An 18,397-nucleotide genomic window follows, 5' to 3' on the forward strand; every position below is an offset into this window, starting at 1 on the left:
TGGTCGCCATACATAATGTCACCGGGAAAAGGTTGTGGCGCCATTATATTTGGTGACCATATATGTGGTCAAGGGGAGTGGGGGTTGCAGGGTGTCCCCTGCTCCCCTTGGAACAAAAAAAAAAAAGGTTTTGAGGATTGCAGGGGTGTCCCCCACATGTTGATGTAATAATGTCCCTGGAAAAAAAAAAAAAAAAAAATGCTATTTTTGGCGACTTTTGTGCCAGGCGACATTTCTGCAGGAACGTTATTACATGGAAGCGGCAAAAGGGCAGCATCCCAATATTAACCCAGTTTCCAACCCACTTCATCCTCCTGGTTTACTCCTTACACTTGCACATAACAGGCATTAACTTAACAGTACATTATTCCTGCCATCCCTCGAACAATGAAGGCGTTCATCTCAGGGGATGGCAGGAATAATGTACTGTTAAGTTAATGCCTGTTATGTGCAAGTGTAAGGAGTAAACCTGGAGGATGAAGTGGGTTGGAAACTGGGTTAATACTGGGATGCTGCCCTTTTGCCGCTTCCATGTAATAACGTCTGTGAAATTCTTGTCAGGTGAGGGTTGCTCAGAGATGTCATTGTTAATGGCACGCATAATGCCATTAGGACTGCACGGAGTGGCTGAACTCTGAGCTACTTCAAACACCTTTTTCGGTTAGTTAAATACAACGTCTAGCACCTGCAAGCTCTTTTGAATGACAATAATCTTTAAATCTGGTATCAACTTTTCAAACCTTCTTGGCACTATTTTGGACCATCCCTTTAGAAAATCTATGTGAACTCTTTACGTTTTTTCATTCTACTTCAGGCAAATATGCTTTGACCTGCCTAGCATTTGTCTGTATAATGCAAATCTGATGACAGCATTGAAACGCACTTGACATACATGTCCTCCCCATGATAGAAAAGCCTGTGCATCAATGATATTCCTGTTGATTTACTATCCCAACAATACCTGTTATGCACTTACAAAACCTGACCCTTTCTGTTACGCTCACCTTGTCCCTCTGCGGGGACGTCGGGACTCTGATGCATGGAGTGTCTGCTTCCCTGTTTTGAGGCGCTGCATGTCTTTTGTTCCCTAGACTGGTCTTGGGTCAGCTCCTACTACAGGGGAAAGGGTAGTGAGTGACACTGTCTGTTCCTGCCACCTGTGCCCCCAACCTGCTCCTTCCACACGTTTTCCCCACTCCGGGGTGCTCTCACCTTGGGTATTTGGTTGGTGGGGTCTCCTACCTGCTTAGTCTCAGCAGGGGAGCAATGTCCTGTAGGATCCAATTATTCACTAACCCTTGAAATCGGGTGGCAACCCAGTACTGCTGTGGTCGCGACTTGTGTTGCTCTGCTTGTCATTGTCCATGTAATCCATTGTATGGTATATTGTCCGTGTCCTGTTATCTGTGTTGTCCTTTGTTTTGTGCCGCAGTCTGTGTTCGTGTCACTGTTGTGGCTTGTGTCGCTGTTGTGGCACTAAGCCCTCCTCGGTGTGCGTTGGTTTGGTGCAACGCATGCGAGTGGCTAAGCCAGTGGGTCAGGGTGGCCTGTCTTGTATCTAGGGGGCCAGCACAAGCTCAGGTGCAGTTTGCGTGATCTAGTTCTTTCCTTTTCTTTTCCAGGTACCTGTGAGCCAGCGCGATGAATGAATGGTCGATGGCGACGAAAGCAGTGGGTAATGCGCGGAGGTTACAGGGTGCGATGAATGAGCTCAGCGGTTAACCTTGTTTTCCTTCTCTTGCTTCTGCAGGTGCAAGCGACCAATGATAGCTATAGTCCTCGTAGAAACAACGGGGTCATTGCTGGAGGCACAGGTAAATCAGAGCAAGTGAGTATGCAAGGCCCCCGGCTTTTCTTTGCAGGTTTGTGGAAGATTGCTGGCAGGAGTTCCTTGGAGAGAATTACACTGCTAACTGCAGAATAACGCGAAGCATGCTTTAGTGCTTGGGTGGGGCTTATATAGCCAACCATGTCCTGCCACTCCCATTGTGTAAGTAATTCCAGAAGCTCTCTGCCACACCCATGATTGCACACTAATGCAAAAGCTAATGGCTCAAAGCCACACCCTTAACTGCAATTAGCACAGAAGTCAATCACTCAGTGGCAGACCGATTATACCTGTGTTTTCCTTGAGGTTAGCTCTATGAGTATGGTGCCAGAGGTGCCAGGACTGGGTCCAGGTAGCCCTCATTTGAGGCTTGATCCAGTCAGGGCCCTTAATGTGCCCCAATGTTCCTACTGCGGCTGGGCTGGGGCGATTTGGTCTACTCACCGTGACGCTTTCCTAATGTATTACGTTATTGAAGCTGTGGTGTCTGAAAGGGTCACAAATTCCAGATTGAGCCAATCCCTAACCACAAGTCCAGGGTTATCCATGGAGCTTCCCATACTTCTCTGTGTGTGACCCAGTCCCAGTTATATCTGGTCCACAGGTCTGGTATGATTTTGGTGGTTGGGGGCCAGATGCCTATAACTGGCCCCTATGCTGTGAAGTTGCATTTTTGATGTCCACAGGCCTATCCTCTGACTCCACTATACTACGAGAGGTTTCTGCATTCCTGAATTTCCCAGTATTCTGGGCCAGCTGTTATGCTGAACATCTTAACGGATACTTATGATTTCTGAATTATGATAGTATTGTACCTCTTCACAGACAATGTAACATTGCTGTTTTTGCCCTACCATCATCACTTCCTTGATTAGCTGGAGAATGGCATTTTGTGTAGTTTGCTGAGTATCCCGATTATGTGAAGCTCACCGATGTTTGCTTTTGTGTTGGTGAGCTTTGACTCAGAGATAAGCTATGAAGCTTGTTCTAAGCAACCAAAACCGCCATCTTAATGTTGCCCTTTAGAGATACCCAAGATGCAAGGTATGTATTGGCCCCATCCTGATCGGTCACTTCCTATTTCTATCTTTCTCTGCATAACTCCTCTTTCTGCTGTTGGAGAAGAATGGCAGCCCACTTACTGCAGTTAGGAAAATTAGTAGTAACCCAAAGCATAGATGAAGGAACAGCAAATATGAAAGTAGACAAAGTAGACAAAGCACTATTCAGAACAACATACCACGATTCAGAACTATCTGTTTTATTTACTGTGTAATACCAGAGATTCGAACTAAGCATCTGAGTATTACTTATGAACTCAACAGCCTCAAATGTCAGCAATAGGAGATACTGTATTAGTGTACAGGTTCTATTTGCTAAATCTTCATTACATGCATGCAAAGTAGTTAGTAAATACTGGTATAGTTCCATAGACTAATTATATGAAAATATGGTATGAAAATGTTGTGGTATCCTGGGGGAAGCAGCACCACATCAGTGACCCTACTTCTGTCATCAATCTTAGTCTTCTCCCTCACCAACACCACCATGTTGGTTTGATAGCGTTACCAGTATATTATTTTCAGAACTTATTTTCTTTGTAAACTAGAGTACAAAACAGAATGTTGGATGTGGGAGATAGTTTTAAGGACTGCTGTTTAGCATTTATGTCTTGAAGGATGTCATCATCCGACAACCAATTTGGATAAGGATCAACAACTTTGGAACACATAGTAAGTCTCAAGAGGAATCCCAGTCATGTTTCAAGCCTACATTCCTAGCCCAATGCAAATCACATGTTCTGACCTGCCAGTTGGCCTCAAACCTCTTTGTATACCATGGTCAGCACCGAACATATGAGGTGGTCACTATGTTTGTGAAATCTGTTTTAGCTTATTGGAATTACAAGGTAAATTACAAACTAAATGAAAGTCTAGAACAATAAAAGAACATAAAAGAGACATTTTTATCACATCAATTTAAAGAGGTAGCCTACTTAGAGTGGGTCAAGTGGACCCAAATCAGGTGCCCATGCATCTTTACAGCAGAAAATGACACTAAGAGAACTTGCAAGGGCCCCTTCCACAATTGGACCAATGCCGAACTTCCTCTGATGTATTTTCAATAGAACAAGGCAACCTGGCTAAAGAGAGTGGCTGGGCACAAATGGGTCTTAGGTGCCCTTGCCTGGTACTGGATTAAACTGACAGACTATATATTAAGGATTTCACATACTCCAATAATATGTTATCAGTTAAGCGTAAATTGTTATCAATACTTTTAACAGGGAGAGACAAGGGCAAACACAGTGTTCTGCCATAAAACACTTGATAGGGACTGGGACCACATTTCCTGTTAGGGGTACTTTGCATGATAAACACAAGGGGAAGGGATTTAGGCCATTTCAACCCGATCAGTACACAGAGATTGGCCATTTTATTCTTAATGACTTCATTGTGTCTCTTACAGTACCTGGTGATTGGGGATGGTGAGGGCAATGCAAATGATGCTGAGTGGAAATAAGTGATTTCACCACACCACACTATTTGCAAAATGGTAGCCCTAGTCACTGATGAAGCTAACAGGTACACAAAATCCATGCACACAGTTCCTCATAAGTATTTTCACAACCGTTATAGAATCTGCCTTGGTCATTTCACCACTGTGTGTTGTCATGCAGTCGACAAGCCTTTTTTTCCAATTATCCTTTTCACTGGAGGAGGAATTTTCTTGAATAAGGGCCATCATTTCCAGGGTCTGATTGGGGAATGTGCGGGACTGGTATTAACTAGGAGGTTGTAGTCATCTCCTGAGTCAGACACCTCAGCCTGTTTGGCAGTCCGATCTGGTCTGTGAAATAATTTCCACAACTGATTTCATGAACTAGTGGTTTGTGAGCAGTGCACGTATAATGGTAATTCATTCTGGTAACATAATGGTGTCTAGGATGTTTAAAAAAAATATATATGTGATTTTTGATAGGGGATCCTGTTGATGCAAGTATTTCCAGAGTGGACCAAAGTTGTAAGCTACTCCAAATGCATAGAGGGCGTCAGTGCATGTATTGACAGACTGGTGAGGGGCTAAACTGCATGCTCTACTAAATAGTATAACACTATCAGCTTCAGTAGCTGGTCTGAGGTGACCTGGGGAAACCTTTTACTCTAATCCACTTCCCCAGGCTCATGCACCATGTACCCCTCAACCAATTAATCATTCTGATCTCAATAACATGATCTATAAACAAAGTAAGTCAAGTCTATGTCAGAGAGGGGTTCATCACTTAAAGAGGTTCACAGATTCACTAAGAAAATGGTTACAGTTACACAATCATGGGTTCTGTATTGTGTGGCTTCCCATACTGTAGAGTGGAGAGAAGAGATGCTGGGCTTAGTCCTGAGAACTTGGTCGATGTGAAATTAGAGGATCCTAAGAGTAAATCTTGTGTTTACTGGTTTGGGATAGAGAATTGTGCTGAGTTTTGGTTTTCAGTAGTAGGAAGTCAACTGAATGGGGTGCACAGCTACCTTTAACGGAGATCCTAGTAAAATGTTTTAGCCCTGTTCTACCACTACTGCTGTGGCCGCTACTGATCTTAGGGATGGTGGTATTCCAGCATCCACACAGTCCAATTCTTTGCTTTAATACATTCTTGGTCTGTGGTGTATGCCATGTTTTTGGGTCAGATCAGCTAAGGCAAACCAGTTCATTTCATGATTATGTAGGGTGAACTCCTTTGTGTAATCTTGAAATCCTAAAGCATGTGCACGTATCGGACTACTTATTATCTTGGTGAAAGCTTTGTCAACCTCTGTCGTTCACTGTAGAGGTTCTATGATTTTCACATGGGTGTGATGTTGTAGTGCTTTAACGATCTCAGCGTATCCTAAGATCCATTGTTGGTGATACTCAAACATGCCCAAATATGCCCTCAGCTGTGTGAAAGTTTGAGTTTTCTGAATCGTCTTAGCTGATTCTTTTCTTGAGGGGGCTATCAATCAGAGACCCAGGTAATGTTGTAACCTTAATAATGAATGGCTTGTCTACAGAGTTATAATTTTGTTTCAGATGCCTTGTATCATTTCTCAGCAAGAACGGTTAGTAAAACCTGTGTGTCCTGCTTGAAAGCCTTGCAATGGTGAGGCAATTAACACATTGTTGATATACTGGACAAGAACTGGCCCTCTGGGAAATTTTTCTTTAATTAAAGTATTTCTTTAGTTGTTTAGAAAAGAGGGTAGGGGACTTGGTGTACCTCAGGGGTGAACAGATCCAAGTGTACGGCAGTCATCGGTGTGAACATTGAAATAAGCTCTGTCTTTGTGTATGGGACAGAGATGAATGGCAAACATGGGTCAGCTACTGTAAATTAGGTAGCATCTGGTGTGAATGCAGGACTGTACTGTAGCTGGGATCTGTACTATGGAAAATGAGGGGATTACAACAGCATTGACTACCCTCAGGTCTTGGATGAATTGATAGGTGATCTTTCTTGGCTTCTTAACCCAGCAGTATCACAGTGTTACATGGACTATAAATGGGAACATTTTATCCCTGGGCTTCAGAGTGCTCAGATAACAGGGGTTATTCAATGTGCTGCTTCTGGCTTCAGAGCGTATTGAGGAATTTGGGGAATCTTCTTAAATGTATCAATGGTTCTGCCATATGGATGCATAATACCTCTTTATCACATGTCAATCACAAAGTGACAGTTGTGCAAATAATCAAATCCTTCAAATCTTCTCAGCATTCTATCTCACATGGTTGTTCTACTTCTAGGTCTCTATGTAATGGTTCTAAGTCTTCGACATTAACGCGAGGGACACTCAAGAATACTCCATCTGGGTTGCAATAGATGGTACATCTGAATTTGCACAACACATCTCTGTCTAACAGATTAACAGGAACTGAAGTGCTCAATAAGAAGGCATGTGTGTCAGTGATATGTCCTAGTGTGATTGTAAGGGGCTCTGTAATCATATATATGATTGGAGTATTAGATATGCCTACAGCGTTCATAGTTTTGGTGGACACCCATACATTGAGAAACCCATAAAGACACAGAATAGACGTTTGTGTCTACTGATACTGGTCTTGATTTTCCATCCACACTGCACTGAACATATGGACCATCCTGATCAATTGGAATTAATGGGACCTTTTGAACCAAACTATCCTGGCATCATCAGAATGCGTCTTGGTCGCTCTGGGCAACTAGAGAAAGATTGGGAGCAAATGCTGGAGCATTTATATTCAGTAAGGGAGCCGAAGGCTCCCTGATTTGTGTCAAGTAAGGAGGCAGGATTGTTGGTAGGGGGACCTTGCATTTTTATCTGTCCCAGCTTGTCTTGGAAAAAAGGTTTCTGGGGCCTGTATAGACATTCATGCTTCCAATGTCCTGCCTCCCTAAAGTAATTACAAACAAATGTGTTTGTCAGAAGTCCGCGGGGTCCTTGCTGACCCCATTGTCCCTGATGAACTCATTGTCTTTGTGGTTCCTTCTGACCCCCTGGTCTGCTTGGTTTTGCAACCCTTGGAAGCCTCCTAATGATCCTCATGGTTCCACTTTTCTTGGGTGTGGACCTCCTCTCTCCCTGTTTTGTGGTCTACCTCCCCTCTGTGCATTTTACAAAAAGAATCTGTTCCTGCCCCTGTCTCTGTAAGTTTTGCATAAGGAGGGTCATTTATTTACTCACAGAGGTTTCCTTCTTTGGCTCTTGGCATGCTATAAAGTAATTTGCAATAACCACAAGCTTTGATAGGGGTATGATAAACCACTAGATGCATATCTTTTTCAGCTATGCTTGCACTTTGGGTAATAGCCCAGCAATTAAAGAGTTTCCTATTGATTCATGTGTGGATTCCTCCGGCTTTGCATTAACTGAGTCCTGGATAAATATAACTTTCAGTCTCTCTAAATAATCTGCAGGGGATTTTCTTTTGTGTCACTTGCAAATCCCAATCTTAGGTTATCCCAGGTGGTATTTCAGGAGCAAATCTTGGGCATGGTGGTAATTGTTCCTACTGTAGGCTGAATAACGGTATCTCTGGTATATTGGTAACCAGCTGGGTAGCCTACTCAAAACATTTCTGTCATATCTCAGGCAGCAGCACTACCCTCATAATCTGATCCATATCAGCCTATGAAAGATTGTAGTACTAGATGAAAGTGTGAAGCTCCTCTATGAACTGCTACAGCTCTTCTCTAATATGTGGGAATTCTTCATCCAGGCTCTGCAGGTCAGCAGGAGTCCATGTAACATCTCTGGAAACAAAGTGGGTCTGTGACTGTTCTTCTTCCTCTTCATTTCCAGCTGACATTTGTCTAGGGCCTGTTTGGAGGTGCTGAGAGTCTCTGGCATACCCTGTGTCTTTCCTCATCACAGATGGAGTATAAGAGGGTGGTGGGATAGGTAATAGGCAACCACCTTGGTTGGTCTCCCGACTGACCTGGTCAAGGCATTGCCAGTGTGGAGGGATCAAATGGCTGGGGTGTTATTGCCACAGAGGGCTGATCTGCTGACACTCCCTGCTCACCTTGCCCTGCCAGTCCCTGGCCTGTTATTGCTTCAGTCAACACATTAGTGAAACAAAATCATTGCTTTCCTCAGCTGTCTTGCTTTAGTCATTCTGTTCAGTTTCCATATTTCCTCTATATGTGGGTATAAGTATGATGATTTCTCTGAGGCCCTCCTTGCCCTCAGCTATTTTATCTACCCAGCCAGTCTGTCATTAAACTACTTAGTTCCCTCACCTTCACTCATTGAGTCTTGCTCTCTCCTCTTCTAACCAAGCAGCAAATGCTCCCCACTGCGTTGAGTTTATTTTAGCATTGCATTCCTCTAATTCTCATTTAAGTTTTCCTAGTTTGCCCAGATGAAAAGGCCTGTCTATGGGGAGCTGAAAGTGTGTATTGTCAGGAAATGTCTAAAAAGTAACAAGTTGTAGTGTTAAAGTTAGTGAAGATGTAATGTGCAGGTGATTCTTTAGAAGGGGCTTCCACCTGCCGAAACTGCCCTTTGCCCATTATCTGTCCCTAAGTATGGTTTTCTGGTGCCCCACACTCCCTTTCTCCTCTACCATTCACCAATTGGATACACTTCTTTGTGGTACAGAGATGGACATGTAATTTTCCAGGGATGTCGCTGAGTGGTCTGCTTGAACGTCGCTGAGAACACTCAACTTGCAATCATTCATTTTTCCCTATTTATATATGGTTGTTACTGTGCCAGCAACCAAATCCCATTTTCTCTGTACCATTCTATTTCCATATCTACACCAGAAACACAAATGGTGAGGTCTCTATAGAGGACCACCTTCTACAAGAGTCGACTTGAATTTGGACTGTACCTAAATACATAGGTCTGAAACCTGCTGCATTTTAGAACAAAAACAATGGGTCTCATTACGAGGCTGGCTGCCGTGGAATGAACGGTGCTGGTAAGTTAATGGCACTGTTCATTCCAGGCCGCCACATTACAAGTTTGCTCGCGGGTGGCGGTATGCACGTCTGGGCCAGACCAGACATTCATATCGCCACCCACGGGCAGACCAGGATGCTAACAAGGGTCCTGTGATTAACAGGTCCATTGTTAGCATCCTCCCCATTCCCATTGAGCCCTATGGGGGCTCGAATGGGAATGGGGATGTACCGGGTGTGGTGTGATGCTGGAAATGCATTGGAAGGACAGGGCCTCCCTGTCCTTGTCCTGTAGTCCTTTTTAATTTAATTTGTGTTCTGAATTGTTTTTAGCCCAGGAGTCCATGTGGGACTCCTTGCAGTGCAGCTCTTCCTGTTTTTGGTTTGGTGTACAGACCCATGGGATACCCTTATGGCACCCATAGGTGGGGGTGCAACCTTGTGCCCCTAGTGTATGTTTTTGGGCACCTGTGTGTGGCCCACAGAGAAGGGTATGGGCTGGTGGCAGTTCCATGCTGAATTTGACATGTGCTCTGAGTTTCCTCTATTTTAGGATACCCTATAGAGAATCTTTGCTGGGGTCCTCTGTGCCTCTCCTCTGCCATATAGAGAGCAGAAGTACAGACACCCCCCTCCAGTCTTTACATCCGGGTCCCGAGAAAAGGGAATTACCGGGCCCGCCAAAGTCGAAATGGCCCGGTAATTCCCTTTTTTCGGGACCCGGACACGAGTTTGGAGGCAGCCATGCCGCTAAGAATGGCATGGCTACCTCCAAACTCATAATGAGGCCCAATGTATTTAAAATACCACCCCCAGTATGTTCCCAAGTCTATTTCAGGGTACACAAAATAGACAGTCACCAAAAACACAGCAACACAAAGGCAAAACCAATTTTATCAAGATAGTATACCCCACCCAGAATTTCTAACCCATCCTGGCATTTTCACAAATGACATTAACGGGTTCTCTCCCCATGAGATCCACCCACTGAGTACCACCCCCAGGGGGAATATCGGGTAGCAGCTTCACCACTCAGGCCTCATGGAAAGGTGTTCCCCAGAAGGAAACAGTGATGATACCCTGAGATTTGTCAGACCCCTATATCTTTAAAAAACCTCACATGGACATTACTTGTATTGTCAGATACTTACTGCGCTATTGTTATTTGGAAGCTTTCACTACTGACTCACACACATAATGAATATAGCTTGCCCATCAATCATGTTACTTGTACACTGTTGAAGGAAGTATGCTATTCCTTTTACCTCTTTTGCCTTACTGACCAAACCATCTCTGAGCTGAGTTGAGGTACAAGTTAGGGTATCACTCATAATATGCTTCTCCTTGTACATCTGCTGTCTAGAGCTGGATCTTGTCAGACAATGAGTCTCTGACAGTGCCACTATTCCACCTTCATATTTGTTGACATTTGTAAATGTAAACATCACAATGAGAACACAACATCCAAAGATTCCATTTTCTATGAGCACTGTGAGGGCATCATGAAGCAGACACAGACAACTGAATTCAACTTCGCTCTTTATACTTTCATTACATCAAAATAACAGTTGGAAAAAGGCATAACTTGTGTTATACTTGTGTTATACTAAGGTGGAGTTTCCTTGCCAAAATAAATCTAAGGATAGTCTATGTGAGGTATGCCAGGGAAACACAAGTAATAGTAGATAAGGCGTTTATTTACTTATATGGATCCGGCGCCCTGCACTGCCACTCACACTCTGATCTATGTCTCTCTCCTCTCTAACCCTCACCATAGAACCTCTTTCAAACCTAAACATTCCTAACCTCGCGGCAGGCAGGGACACCGTAGCTAGGAAACAACCAGCAAACCAAGTGAAGGTGGAATACTACACTATGACAAGATGTCCAAAGTAAATATCTGTTGGTGTCAAAATCATAAGTGTTCAAATAATAGTTGACAAGACACAAGAGTTTCCCTTAGCTGAGGCTTGAGGATATTTCACAAAGCTCAAAGGGGTCTCCCTTCCGAAAGGCTTCAATTCTTTTAGCATTTTACAAAGTTCACAAAATTTCAATCCTTAATACCAGTTCACACTGAACTTCCTTCAGATTCACCCACAAGATCTGTTGCAAGTATTTCAATTAGCTTTACTTTGATGGGCGTCCTCAGTCTAGGCACAGTTGTTGGACCACATGGTCCATGCATTACAGGTCATGCAACCGATACACCTAACTGGTTTCTCGTTCACTTGCATATTGCCACTGTTTCAGTTTCACAGTGGGAGCTATTTCAGACTCATTTCACCTCCTCTTGATGTTTTAATTTTACTTGTTGGCCATTAAGCACATGGTAAACATTACCATAATCGTGTGTCTCTTGTCAATACTGGTTTGTCTCAAAATACACAAGTTTGCCACTAATCATATGTTGCACTTTCCCAGATTCTAGTGGCTATTGCCAATACTTGTTTCTCTCAAAACACACAACTTTGAGATATGGTTCATATGGCTTTGGCCAATGCGTATTCTTTCAAAACACATAGCTCCTGGTTATAGTTCATAAGTTTTCACACAAACCTGCTTTCAAAGATCAGTATTCAAAATGCTTACTTTCATTCGATTTAGTATTCAAAAGTACTTGTTTCTATATGAAATGTCATGTGGACCTTTTCTTTTCTTCAGCTTATCGGGATATGGCTTTCCACATTAACTTGGTTTCTTTCCCTTGCCAGGTTAGGGCTTTTTCACTTTCTTCTATTTCGTTACACAGGCTGCCCTCAATATTCCCTGATGTCCCTTTCCCATCTCATGGGACTCACCGGTCTTCTCTGGCATCTTCATTTTCTCTTGCAGTGAACTGTAGCACCGGCTATGTTGAAGTCTGCTTTGCTTTTGCTTGCTTCCGCCTCCTCTGGCTTCCATGGGCACCACTTCTCCCAGTGTCTCGGGTAAGAGCTCCTTTGAACCTTGTCTGGTTTGCCCACACCTGTAAATGCCCCAGAGCTTTTCTCGTTTCTCTGCATCCCCCACAGCCTGCTAGTTCCTTGCTGTGGCTCTCGTCGGTGAGCCTCCTTGCTCCACTACACCAGCACTCAGTCTTCCCTCTGAACAACTTCCCAGGGAGATTTGGTCTGTTCCCGTCCACAGCCAAAGCCGACAATGTACCGCTTCTTCCTGTATTGTGGGTAATTAAAAATCCTGTCAAGATGATTGGTCCTTTAACTACTACACCACACATCATAGGTTCTAGAGTCTTTTGTCTCTGTTTGTTACTTCTTGCTCGTCCCATTACTAAAGTGGTGTGTGTATGAATGAATGTCAATGAGAGAATAGGGCTCTGACCTACAGTAGCCCACACCGGTATAGGGGGATTTAGGGGACATTTTGAGAGGAAAAGGGGGATACCATGTCTTATCTAAGGGTACCTCATCTCCTCCCTCCAAGTCTACTCCATCCAGATGATCCTGCCTCGCATATCCACCTCCCAGAATCAGGATACAATTGCAATGGCCTTTCCCTGGCCATGTGGGGGAGGACATATTGGGAGAAGAAGTGAGGATGCCTCACTTTTCAATACTAACAAATAATGTACTGATCTTGAGTTCAGGGAAGACTATAAAAATGAAGGGGTTGGGTCTTGGAGGGATTACTTTGGTATAACAGAAAAAAATAATTTTGCTACCCCATCAGGGTGTTACACCCATACCCCTGGTGTTTATTATGTTCTCGAAAATTTTAGCAGGCATTTGTTAGGGGGTCCTCCATCCCTTTGGCAACATGCATTGCTCGATGCTACGATCTAGCGTATTTGTGCTCAAACCTCTGACACTGGACATTTGGCCCGCCTCGGGTGACTGGGGCACGAACACTGGGTTTAGGCCAATCACACTGGTATAAAACAAAACAAACAAAACACTGTTTATTTACAGCAGGAGTTGTCATGGAGGTGGAGGCCATATGCCCCTCACTTGAGGAGGATACCACCGGAAATGCGTGCATACTATCATGATTAAGCTGAAAGATGTCTGTCACGTTATACTTTATGGACATGGACAAAAAGGGGGGACTAGTCTCTTGAGACAAACACCTTGGTTATTTTAGGGAAAGTGGGGAGAGTGTACAGGAGCCCTGTTCAGTGCCTTTCGATGTTGTGGGCTCATACGTATGAAGTGTATAAAAGTACTGAAGACGGAGGGCGAAGCACGTTAGTGGTTTGGTAAATGCGTTAATGCTAGGATACTGTCTGCTTGTCTTGCGAGACTAACTGTAATAATCATGTTTGCCTATCTCATTCAGTGAAACTAGACTGTCATTTTCTGACATTCACAGATTGGCAGAGTGGCTTGGACCTTTCGTGCAAAGTGGCATGACACTGAACTTGTGACATGATGCTTCTTCAGGAGAACCCCAATGTTCCAATCAAGAGTAGGCAAGGAGTCTGCACCAATGTGTTCAGCCAATCCTTTAAACCCCTTCACGATCACATGCTGTTGAGTTATGAAATCTTACATTGGAATCACAAAGTGGTTTCTGTTTGGCCTGAAATCATTTGGTGTGAATCAGGAAGAGAAGTCTGCTTTCCAGTAGTAGCCTCTTACATGTGGGTAGCAACGACTGTGCATCAAGTTTAGTAACTTTAGGGGGCGTTGTTGCGCACAAGAGAAAATGGCGGCTCTCGTGTAAACTCCGGCAGTATCCAGGGCCGTAATGCCAAAAAAGACAACTTGCTGATTCCGGTTCCACATGAATTTTGCAGCGAACGTGTGGCACCAGCTAAGGATTGCCCACAAGAAATTTGGGACAAAATGGCCAAGCAGTTTTTGAACTGTGAACTCTAGGACTCCAGAGGCAATACTGAACGCAGCCACCGGCGAGAGAGGGGAGGAGCCTGGCCCGAAAACTACATGTGCGACGGCGGCGCCAGCCGCTCGATTTGCCCACCTTGCGGGGGAGAGTCGCAGGCGCTCCGTATATCGTCGAGCACCTGCAGACCCCCTCCACCCTCAACACAGCAGCGTCTCCTGGGAGGGGAGAACCCACCGCCAGCGGGACCCGCCGCGGGGAATGTAAGTGGTGCCCGCTCCCCGCTCCGGTTGCCTCCCCCTCCGCTCAGCCCTTAGGCGATACACCGGCTCCCCACAGGGAATAATAAGAAAGGCGAGAGATGGCGGATTGTCTCAGCGTAAGCGTGATCCGCTGCAAACATAGACAATGAGGATGGAGCAATCCGTCCACAACACCATGGGAACGTGAGAGGGCCCGGTACTATCCCTATGAACGGTACACATCCAAACCTCCTCCCCCTCTCGGACCCACTAGTACCCGGGAGCAGACGGAGGGCCAACGCACCCCGGCAAGACGAGCGGACAGTTCATTTAATGGTATAAAGGTGCCCATAGAAGAAGCTAGTGGCAACCACCAAACATTTGCAGGACACCAGCACCGTTGCTACAACCCCCCCTAACGGGGTGACCAAGACACTCAAGCAATTAAATATAAGGCCCCCTTGACAGGCGGAGAGGGGATGGCGGGCCACTGCACAGCTACACCTTAGCAGCCTGTGTAATGCGGCAAAGTGCAAAACAGGACCGACAATCACGGCCCTCCCCTGGAACGCCGGCGCTGACACCTCCACCTTGGAGCACCATGTAAAAAGACTCCTAGACAACCCTACCCTCCTAGGGACGCGTGGTGTATCTACATCAGGACACTGATCTGGAGGCCAGAGGCTGACACCACCAACGAAAACCCTCCTCGGACGCCGCCCAAGCCCACACCGACTAATTACAACAATACAGAGTGCGCCGAAAACCAGATATTGATCTACTTCCTTCAACACACAATACACCTTGGCCCCCGTGATATACTGCAAAGACAAGACAGTAGGAAAGGGAAATCCTGGAATAACCCTTTCAGATATATCTTCCAGATCAGGAACGATGCCCAAGAAATTTGGCCCTAAAAAGAGCAAAGGCACAATAGATAAATATACGACCACGATGCAGAAGGACGCTGAGCTCGAGAGGGAAGAAGAAATGCCCATACAGGAAAAGCAGACCCCATCGGCCTCCATGATGGATCCTCAGGCTGTCTTTCAAGCTATGCAGCAAGGCTTTGAGGCGCTTACAGATAAACTATATGGAATCACAGCGAGTGTTGCAAATATAAAAACGCAACTTTACAAAACGAACTCTCGCATTACCGAAGCAGAAACAAGGATTTCAGGCAATGAGGACTCCTTGGAGGCCCTCAAGAACACGGTGTCCACAATGGCTATTGAACTAGGGACGGTGAAGTCCAAGTGCGAAGATTTGGAAGCAAGGTCTCGGAGAAACAATATCCGTGTAATCGGGGTACCTGAGGAGGCAATTAAGGGGCCAATGGAGAAAGCGGTGGAGGACCTTCTATGTACACTTTCAGGAGACCCGGGTTGGTCACCGATGTTCATAGTGGAGAGGGCGCATAGGTCATTAGCCCCTAAACCGAAACCCTGGGCATATCCCAGGCCTATCATAGCACGTCTGATAAACTATAGGGACAGGGACCTGATCCTGAAAACAGCCAGAGAAAAACAGGAGCTAAAATGGGAAGCAAACATAATATGCATCTTTCCAGACTTCACTTTGGCCGTGCAGCAGGAAAGGAAGCTCTTCACAGGAGTTAAGAAAATGCTGCGCGAACGGCAGGTGCAGTATGCAATGCTCTACCCTGCCAGACTTAAGATCCAACATCAAAATAAGTCATATTTTTTCACATTCCCTGAAGAAGCAGCAAACTTTATAGAAACACATATTCCCCCCAATAATGGACAAACCTGATAGGATGGCGATCTACATAGTTCTGAGATCAGATCACTGCTACCATGTTCAAGAAATAGAAAGGAACTGCAATGACAAAGGTTTCCCTCCAGGAGGCCGACATCCGGAAAGTCTAAAGACTCATGTTATAGAGTATACTCAAAGCCTGAACCCAAAGACGTTATATTAAGTGAGAGCACCAAGTTAGAACTGGATATAATACTCATAATTAATGTTGGCACAGGCACCGGAAACGCCGCAGCCCCCCCTGTAGCGGGTGCTCGTGATGTTGTTGGGAGTGGAAGGGGGAAACTTAATGGCACAGTTGAAGTTCGGGGAACTGTGAGGGTGGCGGGTGGGACTACCTTGGAGGTGTTGGGATTTTGTTATGGAAAGAAAGAAGGAAAACGGAAAAACACACAGGTTATTGACACAAAGGCATTTGAGCATACAAGAGTGATACATTGATATACATATGAAAGCAAACGCCCTATAGATAATGGCTAAAACAGGCAAGGATGATATTAATGTACTAAGCTGGAATGTAAGGGGCCTAGGATCTAGGATCAAGAAAAGGAAGATCCTGGCTTGCCTCAACAGGCAGGCCGCTAAGATAATCTTCCTGCAAGAGACCCTACGGGCCCCCGACAGGGTGAACAATTGGTGCCGAACTGGGGGACACATCAATACTTCACAAAATTCTCCTCCCGGGCGAGAGGGGTTGCGATATTGATACATAAAACGCTACCGTTTGAATGCATCAAAGCTGAATGTGACCCAGAAGGGAGATATGTTTTGCTCCATGTCAATCTCTATGATAAAGAAATAGTTCTCCTTAATATATATGGTCCGAATATTGACCATCCAAATTTCTACTCTGCAATATTTGAAAAGATGGCGAGTTACCCTACGGCCCGGGTGCTATGTGGAGGGGATTTTAATACAATTCTAGACGTACAACTTGATCGCACAATTACACAAACTAGATCACTAACCAAAGCAGCACATACAATACTTACACACATGTCAGACCTGTGCCTAAAAGATGCTTGGAGAACATTATATCCCACCAGAAGAGAATACACGTATTACTCCACTGTCCACGACATGCACTCCAGAATTGACTTATGGCTAATAGATGGAGACAGCATGGCATGGGTAACTGACTCCCACATACACCCTAGGACCTATTCGGATCACTCCCCGATACAACTGACACTGCAAATCCCTGACAAGGTTAGTGGCAGGCCACCATCGAGATTTAAACCGGCAGCTCTAAGAGACCTGGTTTATAAAAACTCAATGGAACAATATATACAAGAATACTTTGACATCAATGAACATTCGGTCGCCAGACAGGCTACACTATGGCAAGCATTAAAGTATGCATAAGAGGTCAGTCAATATCCACAGAGGGTGGGTGGATTTCTCAAAGACATCAGGGGTAGGCTAACTAGAATAGAAAGACACATAACGTCATTGCAATCCCAGTATGCAACCTCCCCGTCACCCCAACTCAGTTCAGAAATAAAGACCAAATTGGAGGAATATATGGAAGCAGCAGAACAAGAGGTCATATACTTCGATAGACCTGCTGTGGCGCGTAGATATGGGGAAGGGGAGCGCCCGGGGAAGCTATTAGCTAAAACGGTGCGTGGAGAGAGAGGTCCCACTACTATACCCTGCATACAAATGTCGGATGGTACAATGTCCACAGATCAGAACAATATAGAGGAAACATTCTACACATTTTATAAAGACCTATACTCTCCCCAGTGTACCGTCACAGATGCCGAAATAGAGCATTATCTCTCCCAGATACCAACAACTCTTATTGCTGATGCAACTAGGGAATCACTGGAGGAACCAATTACAGAGGCTGAAATAATTGAAGCAATAAAGGCACTTCCCAATGGGAAAGCACCAGGCACGGATGGTCTGGGAGCTGAGTTCTTTAAGGAATCTAGCCTATTACTAGCGCCCACACTACATGCCGTCTGGACGGAAGCATTAGACATATGTGAACTCCCCGAAACTCCCCGAAACCACTAGAGAAGCTATAATTACACTCTTGCTTAAACCAGGGAAACCCCCAGGAGAATGTGGGTCATACCGGCCGTTATCCCTTATAAATATCCCTTATAAATACTGATGCCAAGATCCTAGCGAAGATACTAGCGACCAGACTTACACCATTGATGCCATGTATGATACATGAGGACCAGGCAGGGTTTATAACGGGCAGGTCCACAGCAACAAATATAAGACGATGCCATCAAATCATAACCACAATACCCCCCCGAGACCCAAGGTATAGCCGTCTCCCTCGACATGCGGAAAGCATTTGACACTGTCTCGTGGCCCTTCCTA

Source organism: Ambystoma mexicanum, chromosome 7q, assembly GCF_040938575.1.
Source record: "Ambystoma mexicanum isolate Mex_15411 chromosome 7q, UKY_AmexF1_1, whole genome shotgun sequence".
NCBI classification, from domain to species: Eukaryota; Metazoa; Chordata; class Amphibia; order Caudata; family Ambystomatidae; genus Ambystoma; species Ambystoma mexicanum.